Source organism: Vulpes lagopus, chromosome 13 (genome assembly GCF_018345385.1).
Source record: "Vulpes lagopus strain Blue_001 chromosome 13, ASM1834538v1, whole genome shotgun sequence".
Taxonomy (NCBI): Eukaryota; Metazoa; Chordata; class Mammalia; order Carnivora; family Canidae; genus Vulpes; species Vulpes lagopus.
The window spans coordinates 8807806-8816695 of record NC_054836.1 but is presented as its reverse complement, the minus strand read 5'-3'; the positions used below and the strand labels follow the sequence as shown (position 1 = coordinate 8816695).

General features: G+C 38.7%; 1 pseudogene; it reads right to left on the bottom strand.

The window, feature by feature from the left end:
• Positions 1-297: 297 nt before the first annotated feature.
• LOC121474971 lies at positions 298-7385 on the bottom strand (annotated as a pseudogene).
• Positions 7386-8890: the final 1505 nt, after the last annotated feature.

The following is an 8890-nucleotide window of genomic DNA, read 5'->3' as shown; positions in this document are numbered from 1 at the left end:
CAGTGATTTAATTTGAAAATAGTACACTGGTACCTGGCTCTTGAATTCAGTTATCAAGAATGCACAAATGTCTTTTTCACTCAAAAATACAAAATAAATTATCTGTAGGCATGGACAATGACCGTAGTAAACCATTATATGTTGCCAAGTGAAACCATCAACTGATGATTATAGTAATTTTCTTAAACATTAGCCAGGCTTTTCTTCAGTCATTTACTTCAACTGGCTTCTCTGCAGTTATTAATGAGGACCACTCTCTTGAGCTTCCTCTCACAGTTCATTAATAATAGTAAAGCACTATTCCAGGAATTGGAACATGCCACCTCCTATAATACCTCCCATTTTACCAATTCCACCCATTCCAGGGTCCTTCTCTTCTTTAGGAATTTTGGTGACCTCCATTTCTCCTATGATTAACAGGCCATTCCAGGAGAATCCAATTAAGCAGTTCTTAAAACCTTAGCGGGATCAATGGATCCCACTATGTTGGGATCCTTTTTCCAACATATTCACAAAATCAGCAAGCATAACATCATAACCAACTTCTGGGGAACTCTGCATAATTTTCTCAACTATCAGTGATTTTTCAGCACTTGTGTTCTTAGGAATGGTCATTGCAGGAATTCTGAGTGTTACAATAATTTCTATACTAATTTTTCTACCTTCATTAGTTGAAATTATTGAATCCAAGGCTGAAATGCACTGAATCAGGGCACAACTTCCAGAACAATACATTCTTCAACAGGAGTTCATATAGCATTGAGGGCATTTAAAACTCTTTCTTCTCATTCACTTCACTGTCCCATCAATTTTCAGCACAGCTACTCCATCTGAGAGTTTTGCTAGATGTGCATTCAGCTTTTCCTTTTCATATTCACTAGTTGTGATATCTAGTTGTTCAATGATTTCTTGAATATGTTTTTCACTTTGAGACATGTCATCTTTTCCTTTTAATAGCATGGCAGCATCTTTGGTCACAATGACCTCTCCAACTTTTCCTAAGTTGTGAGACTGAACATCTTTGAGATTTAGAGTCAATACTTCTCCAAACATTGCGCCAACCAGTAGCAATAGCCATCTCTTTAAGCTGGTTCTTTCTATTGTTATCAAAACCTTGTTAGCGGGGGATCCCTGGGTGGTTCAGCAGTTTAGCACCTGCCTTCGGTGGGGCATGATCCTGGAGTCCCCGGATCAAGTCGCACGTCGGGCTCCCTGCATGGAGCCTGCTTCTCCCTCTGCCTATGTCTCTGCCTCTGTGTGTGTGTGTGTGTCTCTCATGAATAAATAAATAAAATCTTTAAAAAAAAAAAACCTTGTTAGCAATGACTGCTACAGTCTGAAGACCAACTTTAAGCCTATTCAAAATGAACATACTCAGAGCTTCTCCATCAACTTATTCAGCAATTATGCCCAAGGATTTACAGTGAGCGTTGGCAATTCAAGAACAGGTACAATAGATTGGACACTAGAAATTTTCTTTACACTCAGCAGAATGTAGGCATCTTAGAATTCACATTTCTGACCCTTTTATGTATTAAAATAGTATGGGAAAATGTAACCTCAATCAAACTTCATGCCTTCAATAATTTCTAATTTATTTAGTATTTTCCAATCTTTTAACGTCATGACACCCTTTCTTCCAAACTTTTTACTTTGCATCAGAAGTAATGCTACCAATTTCTTTGCCTCAATTTGCAAAAATCATAGCAACTTTAGCAATTTCTTCAGGGTTGTCACAAGTTTAGACTGCTTTTTAAGTTCAGCGATTACATCACCAACAGCTAACATTACAACTCTCCTGATTTCCACAGGATTAGCACCTTTGCTAATCTTCTCAAAGCCCTCCTTGGCAATAGAGTGTGGCAAGACAATAGCAGTAATGCCATCCCCAGCTTCTCCATTTGTGTTACTGACAACATCTTGAAGAAATTGAGTGCCAATATTTTCATATTCATCTTTTAAGTGAATTGATTTTGCAATGGTCACACCTTCTTTTGTTACTTTGGGACTCCCCCAGCTCTGTTCATTAATCACTGTTCTTCCTTTTAGCCCCATAGTAACGGCTACAGCATTGACTAAAACATCTACACCATGAAGCAGTAAGCCTTCAGCATCAACACCAAATTTTATATCTTTGTCATAAGCACAAGTGAGATGAAAACTGAGTGCCCTGAACCCTACCCTCTTACACTGTTGGTGGGAATGTGAACTGGTGCAGCCACTCTGGAAAACTGTGTGGAGGTTCCTCAAAGAGTTAAAAATAGACCTGCTCTACGACCCAGCAATTGTACTGTTGGGGATTTACCCCAAAGATGCAGATGCAATGAAAAACCGGGACACCTGCACCCCGATGTTTCTAGCAGCAATGTCCACAATAGCCAAACTGCGGAAGGAGCCTCGGTGTCAATCGAAAGACGAATGGATAAAGAAGATGTGGTCTATGTATACAATGGAATATTTTTTTTTTTAATTTTTATTTATTTATGATAGTCACAGAGAGAGAGAGAGGCAGAGACACAGGCAGAGGGAGAAGCAGGCTCCATGCACCGGGAGCCCGATGTGGGATTCGATCCCGGGTCTCCAGGATGGCGCCCTGGGCGAAAGGCAGATGCCAAACCGCTGCGCCACCCAGAGATCCCTATACAATGGAATATTACTCAGCCATTAGAAACGACAAATACCCACCATTTGCTTCGACGTGGATGGAACTGGAGGGTATTATGCTGAGTGAAGTAAGTCAATCAGAGAAGGACAAACAGTGTATGTTCTCATTCATTTGGGGAATATAAATAATGGTGAAAGGGAATGTAAGGGAAGGGAGAAGAAATGTGTGGGAAATATCAGAAAGGGAGACAGAACATAAAGACTCCTAACTCTGGGAGGCAAACTAGGGGTGGTGGAAGGGGAGGAGGGCGGGGGGTGGGGATGAATGGGTGACAGGCACTGAGGGGGGCACTTGACAGGATGAGCACTGGGTGTTATTCTGTATGTTGGTAAATTGAACACCAATAAAAAATAAATTTATTAAAAAAAAAGAAAAAAAAGGAAAACTGAGTGCCCTGGACACTGATCTAATTTGGTGAAGGACTTCAGATAATCAAAGCAGTTCTGTGGGGCAGTAGCAGGGCATGAGGACAGAGACAGGCCATTGGGTGTGAGTGAGGGCCTGAGCCCACTGATATTGTTTTAAAGATTTATTTATTTATTAGAGAGAGAAAGAGAAAGGGAGGAGAGACAGTTGGAGAGGGAGAGAAAGAATCCCAAGCAGACTCCTTGCTGAAGGCAGAGCCTGACATGGGGCTTAATCCCACAGCCCTGAGATGATGACCCGAGCTGAAATCAAGAGTTGGATGCTTAACTCACTGAGCCACCCAGGTGCCCCTGAGCATGAAGAAAACAATCAATAAAATTAAAAGGCAATGTATGGAATAGGAGAAGATATTTACAAATGAAATATCTGATAAAGGGTTAGTATCCAAGAACTATAAAGAACTTATCTAACTCAATACCCAAAAAAAAATGAATAATGAAATTTAAAAACTGTCAAAGGACATGAATAGACATTTTCTCACAAAAGATATACAGATGTCCAACAGACACATGAAAAGATGTTCAACATCATTGATCCATCAGGGAAATAGATACTAAAACTACAATGAGATATACCTAACACCAGTCGAAATGGCTAAAACTGACAACACAAGAAACAGTAAGTGTTTGTGAGGATGCAGAGAAAGGGAATTCTCTTACACTGTTGGTGGAAATGCAAACTGGTATAGCCACTCTGGAAAACAGTATGTAGGTTTCTCAAAAATAAAATTTATATAAATTTATTTTTTATTGGTGTTCAATTTGCCAACATATAGAATAATACCCAGTGCTCATCCTGTCAAGTGCCCCCCTCAGTGCCCGTCACCCAGTCACCCCCACCCCCCACCCTCCTCCCTTTCCACCACCCCTAGTTCGTTTCCCAGAGTTAGGAGTCTCTCATGTTCTGTCTCCCTTTCTGATATTTCCCACTCATTTTTTCTCCTTTCCCCTTTATTCCCTTTCACTATTTTTTATATTCCCCAAATGAATGAGACCATATAATGTTTTTCCTTCTCTGATTGACTTATATCACTCAGCATAATACCCTCCAGTTCCATCCACGTCGAAGCAAATGGTGGGTATTTGTCGTTTCTTTTTTTTTAAAATAATAAATTTATTTGTTATTGGTGTTCAATTTGCCAACATACAGAATAACACCCAGTGCTATCCCGTCAAGTGCCCCCCTCAGTGTCTGTCACCCATTCACCCCCACCCCCTGCCCTCCTCCCCTTCCACCACCCCTAGTTCATTTCCCAGAGTTAGGAGTCTTTATGTTCTGTCTCCCTTTCTGATATTTCCTACCCATTTCTTCTCCCTTCCCTTATATTCCCTTTCACTATTATTTATATTCCCCAAATGAATGAGACTATATAATGTTTGTCCTTCTCAATTGACTTTTTTCACTCAGCATAATACCCTCCAGTTCCATCCACGTTGAAGCTGGGTCGTAGGGCAGATCTATTTTTAACTCTTTGATGAATCTCCAAAAATTTAAAAATAAAACTACCCTATGACCCAGAAATTATACTACTAAGTACTTATCCAAATAATACAAAAATACTAATTCAAAGGGATACATGTACCCTAATGTTTGTAGTAGCATTATTAACAATAGTCAAAGTATGGAAAGAGCCCAAATGTCCATTACTGATGAATGGATAAAGAGGTGGTATATAGATACAATGGAACATAACTCAGCCATCGGAAAGAATGAAATCTTGTTATTTGCAACAAAATAGATGGAACCACAGAGCATTATGCTAAATGAAATAAGAGAAAGATAGATATCATAGATTTCACTCATATGTAGAATTTAAGAAACAAATGAGCAAAGGGGAAAAAAGGAGAGATTCAAATCAAGAAACAAACTCAACTACAGAGAACAAACTGATGGTTACCCATGGAGACAGGTAAAATAAGTGAGGAGGATTAAAGGGTACACTTACTGTGATAAGCACCAGGTGTTGTATGTAAGTGTTGAATCAGTATGTTGTATATCTGAAACTATTATTACTCTATATGTTAACTAACTGCTATTTAAATAACTATAAAAAATAAAGTTCCTATTGGTAAGCCATGCTGAGTATAAAAACTTGCAAATTTTGGCCTCTCTAGTTTTCAAAGCCAAATTCTGTGGAGATCTGACTTCCTAGTGCAGTGTGGTTTCTCTGTACCTAGGCTGCCTGGTATGGAGATCTCTTCCTCTATCTTCTCCATGCCTGTGGCATCTCTCATTCCCGTGGACAGCTCAGTGGGTTATTTTGGCTCCTGACCACATCGCCATCCTTTCTATTCTCTTTGATGTGGCCTCTTCTCTATATTTAGCTGTGGATAATCTGTTCTGCCAGTCTTTGGTAGTTTTCTGGGTTATTTATACTGATGTAGGTGTTATTGAGTTGTATCCATGGGACAAGGTGACCATAGGGCCCTCCTACTTTGTCATCTTCCCCAGCAGTCCCCCTTTGATATTTGATTCTTTTTTAAGATTGTTTGTTTGTTTGTTTGTTTGAGAGAGAGAGAGAGAGAGAGAGACAGAGAAGGCATGAGTGGGGGACCAGAGGCAGAGGGAGAGGGAGAAGCAGACTCCCTGCCAACTAGGGAGCCTAACTGGGATCCCAGGACCCAGAGATCATGACCTGAGCTGAAAGATGGTTGACTCACTAAGCTGCCCAGACACCCCTCCCCTCTGAGATTCTTATGTGCTGCTCCTCTAGATTTTTTCTGCCTGAGAGTCACAGAGACCCTCACTTAGTACTCTGAATAGGATGAGAGAAAAAATGAATTATTTTGTTAGCGTCCCACACACCTAGGAAACTGGATTCTTATTCATATATATTGTCCATTTACAGCCCAAATAAATCACAGGTTGTGGAAGATCTTTATGGTCCTAAGCTATGCTGACTTAGGGGATGAGGGATGTGGGTAAAACCAAACTATTCCACTTACCTATTCCAAAGTGACCAAAATTATTTTGTTTATTTGTTTCAACAGCGTGCTGCAATTTCTCCTCTGGAAGCGATGACTTCCACAAAAACTGTCTTGTCCATAGGTGACTGCCCAAGTCAGTGTTCCTCAAGGGCCCCAGTCTATAGTGGAGAAAATTTCATCCAGTTTACTGGTCATTACAAGATCCATGGATGAGTTGAGGTCTGGCTGCATATTACTTGACCCATTAGTGGGTAACACTCCTTCCAGATCATTTAAGATATAGTGCTTCCTCAAGGACAATCTTGCCTGTGAATGGATGCCAAAATTTTGTTGCCAGTGGTGAAAATAAAGAAAAGTCGTATGCTGCCATCATACTAATACCACTCCTACAATTGCTATTCCTTCCTGTCATACATAACATATTCTCTTATCCTTACTTTTGATATATGATGCTAATTTGAAGTATTTTATATTTTAATATGTTTCTGTTCTTAAATATCAATGTATTTTAATCAGGAGTTGGTTTTAAAGTATATTTAAAGATTTTTAGATCCTTTGTACACATTACACCTTTCCTAGAACAATTAATAAACTATTAAACAGTCCTATAGGGATCCCTGGGTGGCGCAGCGGTTTAGCGCCTGCCTTTGGCCCAGGGCACGATCCTGGAGACCCGGGATCGAATCCCACATCGGGCTCCCGGTGCATGGAGCCTGCTTCTCCCTCTGCCTGTGTCTCTGCCTCTCTCTCTCTCTCTGTGTGTGACTATCATAAATAAATAAAAATTAATAAATAAATAAATAAATAAATAAATAAATAAACAGTCCTATATATACTTATGCTACCTATCATTGCATGTCTGAAATAAAACTTGGTTGGTTTTCCTCCATTCTACCCTTGAGTGCCAAAGCCTCATTTTTATAAATATTTTCTTTTGTGTAAACATTTATTTGAATTTTTCAATCTCCATGGACTATTTTTAGTTAACTACCAGCATGCATAAGGAATTTAAGACTGAAAAAGTATATTGTTCTTATTCTTTCTGATTTTCTTTCATCCTTACTGTCTCTAATGACTAGAACATGGATAGGCACAGAACAGAAACAAAACATTTGTGGAGTCAAGTAAACCAATGACTTCTTAAACTTTTAACATATAAATCAATAAGCAAATTGCTTAATTATGTTAATGGATAATCAGTTAAACAGTTAACTGAAAACAAATTAGTAGATCAATTTGCTCATTGAAAACAAGGAAGCATTTTTGTTATCATTCTTTAGGTTTTTTTTTTTTTGCAGCATTTTGCAGTTAAACCTAATTACCTGTGAGAATAGAACCTCCAGAGACCTCCAAAAACCCCAGTCCATCTGCACTCCTTTTGCTCTATCATTCAATTGAAATAAAACTGCTCACACCATTTTTGGAATCTCCTAATAATGCCACAATGTCATATATTTGACTGGAGAGTTACATGGAGTGTAGAACTCTGAGAAAAATTCAATGAATGGATGGTATGTAGATGACTGCTGTGCAGGCTTATATTTTTCCAATTTAATCACTGACCTGTTTTCCTACACAGGTAAATTATTTACATTTTAGAAAATGAAGAAAAAAGGAAACTTCTGTTCAGATCTGTGAAACTTAGTTGAGCAAAGCTATATTTGAAGCACAAATTGTTGTGTTTTATCTAGCCTGAAAGATTCTGTTCTGTAAATTTATGTAGGATATTTATGGCAAAATCACACACACACAAACTTTTAAGTGATTTTTGACTGTTTTGTTGCAGAAATTTTACTGCATGTTATTTCATTTTTCATATCACAGCACTGTAATTTTAAAATCTTCATATTGGGAAGCCTGGTTGGGTCAATGGTTGAACATCACCTTTGGCTCAGGTAATGATCCTGGGGTCCTGGGATGGAGTCCCACATTGGGTTCCTACAGGGAGCCTGCTTCTCCCTCTGCCAGTGTCTCTGCCTCTCTCTGTGTCTCTCATGATAAATAAATGGAATCTTTAAAAAAAATCCTCAAAAGGATAAAAAGTTAGGTATTGGATTAATTTGTTAAATATTGTTTTATAATAAACCTTAGAGTTTAATGATTTCACATCTTTAGAATTTTTGCGTTAATATGAAACAGGGGCAGCCTTAAGGAACCTACAACCTATTTAGAACTAAAATCAGGGGTGCCTGGATGACTCAATTGTCTGCCTTCTGCTCAGGTTGTGATCCCTGGGTCCTGGGATACAGCCCCACGACGGGCTCCCCGCTCAGCGAAGAGTCTGCTTCTCCCTCTATCTCTGCCCCTGCTCTTGTGTGCGGTCTCTCTCTCTCTCTCTCTCTCTCTCACACACACACACACACACATTCTCTCAAATAAATAAAATCTTTTTTAAAAAAAGAACTAAAATCAACATATTAATTTATTAAATATACTAGGGACAACAGTGTAAGTGTCTAGTGATATAATCTGACAAAAGCAGGAGAGACAGAAGGAAAGATAGAAAGAACAGGGAACAAGAGAGATATATATGTGTTCTGATCAACATGTGGTTAACTTTGGGCCAAAACCATGAAAATGAAATCTGTGCTTCTTACCTGAAGCTGAATCTTCAATTACTCTGCTATCATCAGAGTTTATAGAAAGTAGAGGTAGCAAAGTCACCTTTGTGATTCAGTGAGGAGAGAATACTTCTGTAAAATTCTCTGAAAATTTAATAACAAATTAGTAATAATTTTTACTGTTTTGACATTTACAAAATGAAATTGATCAAAGGCTAGATATAGAACTTGAAAACCTAATATAAGTAGACAAATGTATACATAGAGGTTTATTTGAAGTATGAACAAAGGCAATAAAGAAAGTGCCATGG